The sequence below is a fragment of the Garra rufa genome, chromosome 14 (assembly GCF_049309525.1).
Source record: "Garra rufa chromosome 14, GarRuf1.0, whole genome shotgun sequence".
Classification (NCBI taxonomy): Eukaryota; Metazoa; Chordata; class Actinopteri; order Cypriniformes; family Cyprinidae; genus Garra; species Garra rufa.
In genome coordinates this window covers 25721782-25730586 of record NC_133374.1, presented here as the reverse complement: position 1 = coordinate 25730586, position 8805 = coordinate 25721782, and the positions used below count along the sequence as shown (strand labels likewise).

General features: G+C 36.2%; 1 pseudogene; it reads right to left on the bottom strand.

Annotated features, from left to right (window-relative positions):
- Positions 1–1345: 1345 nt before the first annotated feature.
- On the bottom strand, positions 1346–7455 carry LOC141284348 (E3 ubiquitin-protein ligase TRIM39-like; annotated as a pseudogene).
- Positions 7456–8805: the final 1350 nt, after the last annotated feature.

Below are 8805 nucleotides of genomic sequence, written 5' to 3'. Positions count from 1 at the left end.
CTAAAGATTCTGAGAATCCTCTCAGAGAGCTCCTAACTTAACCTAAAAATTCCTTGCCAGGAGTTTTATCTTAGAAGTGATTCCAGAACATTTTCAGTGAACTCTGAGCAAGGAATGGATGGAAAATCCTATCTTAGTGAGGAGGTGTGGTTGACCCCGTTGCTAGGTATGAGTCATCATTTCAAAAGCCGTGATTGGTTGATCCTACAAGTTTGATGAAAATGAACTTTTGGTGATAATGAGCAAAGGATGTACCCTCAAATCAATAAACATAATTGTACACTCGAATCTTATGCAGACTGTAATTGTAAATAATATTTCACATTCAAGAAAATATCTGGAAAATGAATAGTAAGCTGTAGGGGTTATAGCCTAACATTAGAATCTAAAATATGTGAAAACTTAAGCTCATTACACCCTGTTCAAATAATGATTCGTGTCTTATTTGCTCATATTAATATCCTAGCTGGCATATTTTGTACTTTCACTCCCATATGGACCCCATTGAAAACAAGATGGCCTACTGTATCTCTAGGGGCTGTCCTTAATGAAGTAGAAATTGCAACGTTACAACTCAGTGTGAAGAATTCGTAATTCAGAATTCTGAGCAGAATTTGAAATATCGCAGCAACCTTAATTCATGCGACCGCTCACAAAATTTATTCGCACCGGAAGAAAAAATGCGACGATTTGGTCGCAGTCTGGAGCCTTTTAAAGCGCTTGTCAAATCTGCCGTCTATTGATGTTGCGGTCTCCGGTAGACTGTTGTTGTTCTTGGCTCTCTTTGCTTTTCTTTTTTGGCTGGCCCGGGTCAGTGTTGCCGCCTAGTGGACAAACTAATTAGTGCAAAAACAATTCAAGCCACCTGCGCGTACTTCTCCCTCGGGCCGGATGAAGATGATTGGCGGGACGCCAATTGAATAGCCCTGCACTAGGTGGTTACATAAAACTTCCGCTTCCCAGGACAAATTCTTTGAAACGCACATCACTTTATAGAGCAATATCTATCTGGAATCGACTTTCTGTCTCATCACGCAGAGTTCAGAACAAATACAAATTTAAGAGGACAGTTACTCAAGAACTGCTGCAAATGACCTTGTGAAAGCTGGAAATTGTCATGTTCTTTCACCTGGTAATATTTTGAATGTAATTGGAATGTTTGAACTTTCTTGATTGTAATTTGTGTTGTTACTGCTTTGTGTAATATTATGTTGTGAATATTTTAAAGAGGACCCCAGGAAGACTAGCTGCCATTAAATGGGCCGCTAATGGGGATCCTATAAAAACAATCAACAATAAACAAGATCCAGTTGTTCATCAGTTTAGTTTCATTTTCACAAAACCTTCACAGGAGGAGAGGAGCTGCTGTAATCATTCCCTTCCTGTTAATGGATTCTCCAACCACTCCTAAATCCCAGTCAGTCTTTCCTTTTACCTGCACCTCAAAATAAAATCTCCCTGAGCTGAATCCCTCTTTAGCCAGGACACAGGGACAGTAATCAAACCTTTCTGGGTTGTCTGGGAGTTTACGTTTAATGTCCTCATATGACACTTGTTTTCCATGATCAAACAGAATGAGATTTGGATGAGCTGTATTGGGATCCAGAGTCACAGCCACTGAAAGACAGAGATCAGACATGAATACAGTACTTCACAATACAACCGTTTTAATGCGTTTAATATGAAAACAAAGTAGTCTTTTATTGTTTTAGACCCGCGTACCTGCATATTGCTGCATTGTCTTCTCAACTGGGGAGACAACCGACATAGCTGTATCAGGATCCAGAGTCACATCCTCTGAAAGACAGAGATGAGATATGAAAAAACTTCACAATACAACAGTTCTGCACGTGTTTAATATAAAAACAAAGTATTATAGACTTACTCCTTTTATACATACAATGCATTTCATATTGCATGACCTGGATACACTAAAATTGCACAACATGTTTTAACTGAATTAAAACTTTTGTACAACAAATCAAAGTCATGTTTTGCAACTAACAAAATCATGTCCTACCAACATGCAAAAAATATAATAGAAAAGACCCAGTAGACTCTCATGACTGTGTGTCAAGGTCAATCAGTCTCTTAAAATATCAGATATTTTGACCTTTTTATAACAAGGCAAGGTTAGTTCAAGTAAATGTCATGTGGTGTAGGTTTTCAAAAACATAGAGACATATATTAATCATTTGTAAAGAAAATGAAATACTATTTAAGAAAAATACATATAATCCAATGTGCAAAGAAAAAAATACTATAAATAGTTGTGCCGCATAATATTTTATCTTGACTCTAGAAAATAGTATAAAAGCAAAAAAGCAACAAATTAATGTAAAGAAAGAAACGTGTAAGAACTCGCCACGTTTAAAATTATTTTTTTTTCTTATTGTTATTGACCCACGCACCTCCATATTGCTGCATTGTCTTGTGAACACTCTCAGTGTCACTGACTGTTGTATCTGCATGCTGCATTATATCCTGAACTATGGAGACAAAAGACTTTGAGGCATATATGGCAAACTGGTAGTTTTAGGGTGAAAAACATGCCGTGCAGAGCACTATTAGTATTAATGCAGTTTTCTTACCAGTTATGCTGAGTTTCTCATCTAGAGTCTCCTGCAGCTGAATCAGAGCTTTCTTTAGAGTCTCCACATTCATCTGAGTGTGGAGATCATACTGATCTCAGTGCAGCTGCTGGTGGCTGGAGGTCTGATCAGCGATGGGTAAATCTACAGCAGGAGAGAACAGAAATCCCTCAGCATGTGGAGTGTTGTTCTCTGTGATGTAAGCAGACAGAAGGACACTGACCTGTAGGAGGTGAAGGTGATCCTCAGTGTGTGAGAGCTGCTCCAGCTCAGTGTCTCTCCTCTTTAGCTCAGTGACCTCCTGCTCCAGTTCTTTAATCAGCCTGTCAGCCTGCTTCTCTGCTGCTTTCTGCTTCTGTTCCATCATCTCATTCACATAGACTCCATTGTGAAAAAGGCCCAGCAGAGGTTGTACTTCCTCCGCCAGCTGAGGAAGCTCAACCTGCCACAGGAACTGCTGAAACAGTTTTACTCTGCCATTATTGAATCCGTCCTCTGCACTTCAATTACCATCTGGTTCAGCTCAGCTACCAATTCTGATCTCAGAAGACTATGTCGAATAGTCCGGACTGCTGAACAAATCATTGGTACAACCCTCCCTACCCTTCAAGATCTGTACTTATCCAGAGTACGAAAAAGGGCTGCCAAAATTACTCTGGACCCCTCACATCCAGCACACTCGCTTTCTGAACTGTTACCATCCGGTCGGCACTACAGAGCACTGAGCACTAGAACGAACAGACACCGAAACAGTTTCTTTCCTCAGGCAATCCATCTCATGAACACTTAATCGTGGAACATACAACACTATACACTCTTTATTCATTTTTCAGTTATTTATTTAATGCACATACTTACTTCCATTCAAATGTCTTCGCTATTTTTGCACATTGTCTGTCTTGTATACTTGTATATTGTTCTTTTTATAATATGTGTCGTCTTGTCACTGTCATTCTGTAGCACTGTGGAGCTTCTGTCACTAAAACAAATTCCTAGTGTGTGTAAACATACCTGGCAATAAAGCTCATTCTGATTCTGATTCTGATTCTGATTCTGATCTCCAGCAGCTCAGACTGACATCTCTCAATGGAGCGCACCAGGTAAGTAAAAAGCTCAATGCTCTCTGCTTTCTCTTTCTCTGATGATTCCTGTTGGATCAATCAATTCACTTTATGTTATACATTTTAAAATAGCAATTCAGTCTGTTTACTGTAAGTATAGATCATAAGTGCATTATACTTACATTTTTTACTTCCTTTAAGAGTCTGATGTCTTGTATTCTCTTCATTTTGTCCTGGATCATCGGCCGCACATCTGTCTGCATCTTCATCAGTTTAGGCTATACAGACACTCAAATTTCAAAGATTCAGCAATCCCATCTAACACAAATAGGTAAATACTTCATTACAACCTGGTCTTATTGGAAAAATATGACCACACATGAAGCATGAAACATACCTAGTACATAATTTGTAATACTCAAATAATAAAACAATTTTTCATAATCCACCAAGGTCACATTGCCGTTACCTTCCTCTCCCCGCTCTCCTCTTCTACAGCAACAGTGTTATGATTCTTGTGGTCTTTTATTCCGCAGAGGAAACACACACATATCTGATCATCTCTATAGAACAGCTCCAGAGGTTTTCCATGTGTCTGGCATATATGGTCCTTAAGATTCTCAGGATCAATCAGTGTGTGTTTCTTAAAATGTGCGACTCTGTAATGAGGCTGCAGGTGAGTTTCACAGTAAGAGCTTTGACAGACCAGACACATCTTAAGTGCTTTCATCTTTATATCTTCACAAATGTCACAGAAAACCTCAGGTTTACTCAGACCAGACTTTTCCTTAACGAGCAGTACAAGCTGCCTGAGTGCTGTGTTGACTTTGAGACCGGGTCTTTTACTGAATGTTTTTTTACAGAAAGGACAGTTGTAGATCTGACTGTTGTCCAGCACTGGTTTAGGCAGCTCTTACAGAAGTTGTGTCCACATGGAGTGCTGACTGGATCAGTGAACACATCCAGACAGATCGAGCACTAGAGCTCCCCTGACAGAGCTTAAAAGGATGATGAAGAAGCATAATTTATAACTGATTTATGAAGCAAATGTTACCTGTGTGTGTGTTCAGCTGTGCTCACAGATCAGACTGCCTGAATATGTTATGTTGTTTACAGTTTTTCTCAATTGCTTAAACACATTTCTTGAAATTATGCCTCTTATTTGCGAAACTCTAAACACAAATCCACAACTCCTAACTCAATTCCCCAAACTTCTTATATTGAGGTCAAAATGAAGCTCTCCACTCAAAACAACACAATCTTGCTGAAAAACCAAACTTTGCTCTCAGACATGACACACAAATTCTCAAAAACACACACACTACAACACAGTTTTACACACTGATGAGATCAATTCAAAACAATACAACCAAAACAATCCAAATAAAAAACTTTTCACATGATGAAAACAACAAATCTATGCCTTTGCAAGTGTTTTATTCCTTAATTTAATGTACTGTAGAGTACAGTACAAAACAGCAAACAACAACAAAATATAATTTTTCTGCCCAGAATCCTGTCTTTGGTCTGGGACAGGCCAAAGAACCTCTTCAGCATCACAGGCTAAATTAGCCCTGGCCAGGCAGCAGGGGTCAAATCCTCTTGCATGCCTGATCCAACCCTGGCACTCATCAACTAAAATATATGAGACTGCTTGTTTTCTCGCCCTTGCCCTTCCTCTGTCTCTTCCACGTTGTCGTTGTCATCCACCTTCTTCTCCTCCTCTTCCTCTTTCACCTCCTACTCTTCCTCTTCAAAATTACACATTACTGTATGTGGGATACTGATTGAAAAAGACTGGATAGGATTCACAGTTACACTTGTACTGTACTAGTGGTCTGAGGAAAAAAATAAAAATGCATTACAGTGTCATTGTGAAACAGCAAAGAAAAAGAAATACGGGCACAAAGGTAAAAATAAAAATTCGAAAGTCTACTGTCAGATTTTGTAACTCCTGCGTTGTCCTCTGTCTATATGCAGTATGCTTTCCAATTGAAGGTTCAAGAGATGTACCTTTGTGCTATTTCAGAGAACTGCTTTATCATTGGTTGATATACATTATCTTCATTAGTGAAAGTCAAGATTCACTTGAATAATTCATGGCAAATTTACAAAAAGTCTAATAGAAATGTGTAGAATATATGATTGACAGTTTATAACAACTAGATCAAAAATTTTGCATTTAGGTAATGACTTATACGATGAGCTAATGACTTGATGTTTTGAGGGGTCAAACTATTGCACAGAGAAATATATAATACATTTTGAGCAACATGACAATAGCAACTGATAATGTGGGAAACCGCAGACAAATGTATCTAATCAGTTGTATGAATGTACCAAAGCAATCACAACTTGAACAGAAGAATGAGAAGCTTTTTATGATGTGCACAAGAGACTAGATGATGTGGATGTTGAACAAGTAGTTTTGACAATTTCATTTCTGATCTGAGAAATGCACCAAAGTGACTGAGAAAAACTGTAAGCTGACTTTGGCTTCTTTTAGGTTCTGATTTGTGTGTGCTAAATTTTGACTCCTAGTGTTTCCACTTGGATAATTGTGTGCTAATTGAGCTCAAACTTCACAGATTGAGTGAACAATGTTGAATGCTTGTGCTTTCTAAATGACCACATGGTGTAAGCACTGAGAAATGTAGGGGTTTGTGTGTAGAGTTTTGCAGTAGCAGTTCACCAAATATAACTCATGTGTCAAAGCAGGGAATAGTGTTTATTGTTTAGGGAAATGGGTGTGCTTCTTCAAAAATGGCGTTATAGTTTTGAAATTTTAGTTCAAAAGACTGGTTATAGTGTTTTAGCAATTGAGAAAAACTGTAAAAGAATATTTTGCCAAATTGTTCAGTTTAGTTTTCCGTTCACTGAAAGCTCTCACCTGCAGTGATGTCACAGCTCCTCCCATTGTTTCTCTTGGATATGAACCTCTGTATTCAATTTGGTAGATCATAATGTTTTGAGTCAAATTGTATACTGTATACATTGTCAATTTTTATTAAAAGTGCTTGTAGCGATATTTAAATCTTAAAAAAAAAACAATTCACATGTAGTTAAATATTACTGTGCTGTAAGAGATAGACATCTGTTGAGTCGTAATGTTTTAACTTGTCTGTAAATTGCATTGAAAATTGTCTCTACAAAACAATTCCTAGTGAAATAAAATGTGTTGTCAAATTTGAGCATGACATAGGATCTTAAGATCTTAAGAAAATCCAATTGAACAGACGGTACATCGATACGTCATAGCCTCAATTTCATATTAAATTTTCTGTCTATTGTTTATAAAATGTCCTTCTTGTGTTTCGTGTGACGGTCCCTCTAGTGAACACTTTGTGGACTAGTGGACTTTACACTTAATTTCGCTTTCACAGCTATACAGCAACAGAAAATGACTTAAGAAAACATGTCTGAAGCTTCAAGAAAAAAAAATAGAAAATCTACACTTTTTTATTTTTTTTTAAGTCATAGCTGAAAAATGATTTTAAATAATGACACCTGATCATTTAACATCAGGAAGTATCCATAGCATTAAAAATTATTTTCGTGTTTGTATTCATGGTGTAAATTTAGTCATTGTATCTGACATGTGAGATGATCGGTGGTGCTACATTTTTACAATTGTCATTAGTACAAGGCCTGAAGAATGTAAGTTTCTCAGTGAAAGACTGACCAGTGAAAGAATAAATATGAGATCTGGATTTTACATCATAAAAGGAGACCAGACCCTCTTCCACAAACATACCTATGACCTGAGGCTTCACTTTCAGAGATAGAAATACAGGAGGTGCCATGATCAATGTTAGAAACAGTTGTGCTATCAAATATTTTTTGGAACCTGTGATACTTTTTTTTTTTTTTTTTTTTTGGTTTCTTCGATTAATTAAAAGTTAAATATAACAGCCTTTCTTCAAAATGTAAATATTTTCTAACAATATAAGTTTTGCTATCACTTTTTGTCAATTTAACACATCGTTGGTGAAGAAAAGTATTAAATTCTTTAAAAAAAAAAAGAAAGAATAAAAATTTACTGACCCCAAACTTTTGAACGCTAGTGTATTTACATTTTGAAGTAAATGTCAGACAAGGATACATGTAACACAGAGCTTGTTGGGATTTGGTCATATACTTGCAAAGTAGATTCAACCCTAAATAAACACATGATCCAGCTAGTCAGGCTTATTTGAAAAAAAAAAAAAAGGCATGGTATGTGTGTTGGAACTACCCTCACGAAAAAGTGATTTATTCAAGTGTTCAATTAGTATACTTCTTTAAAACAAAAAATAATAATAATTTCCAAAATTGTGTAAAACTGTGTACCGTTATGGAATAAAATGTCCACTCATGAAGAGGTAATAATGACTGAGCTTTGGGGTATTGTTCAACTCCATCTACGTTTTGATTATCATGAATAGTCTTTTTTTTTTTAGCTTTTTTTTTTTTTAAATGTTGTTTATTTATTTTTTATTTATATAACTTACCTGACACATTCAAGTGTTTATAAAAAAGAATGCATGAAGCTAGAATAAAATGTTTTTGTTTTTCAAGCAGATACCCTGCTTAGCCTTTAGATGTTTTGTATGTTCAGATATTCATAAAAAAATGTATACAAATTAACACCTATGTATGGACATAGTAGTATACTTAAAGTATGTTGTAAAGTTCACTTAAAGAAAACTTACGAGTATACTTGCAGTATAAAACTACTAAACTAGTACTTTACTGAGACTATACTTTAAAGTGTACTAAAAATGCATAATATCAGTATAGCTACCTGTAAGTTCACTTTTAGTAGACTTGCAGTACAATCTAAAAACATAGATGTAAACTTGTTGTGTACTTAAAGTTTACTACTGTTATACTTAAAGTATACTTAAAAATATACTTTTATATAAGTGGGCCAATTTAGTCCCAAGGATTATTGAAATAATACACTTAAAATTATACTACTAGTACACAGATATTTGTATACTTACTACATAAGGTATACTTAAAATATACTTTAACTTTACTTAAGTAAACTTAATAAAATAAACTTGAAGTATACTTCGTTTTGGTAAGGGTAAACTCTTCAGGACTGTGGCCCTCCAGGAAGTGAGTTTGGTTTTAGATGGTAGACAGTGACCTCTCGTGGTGAGTAAGAG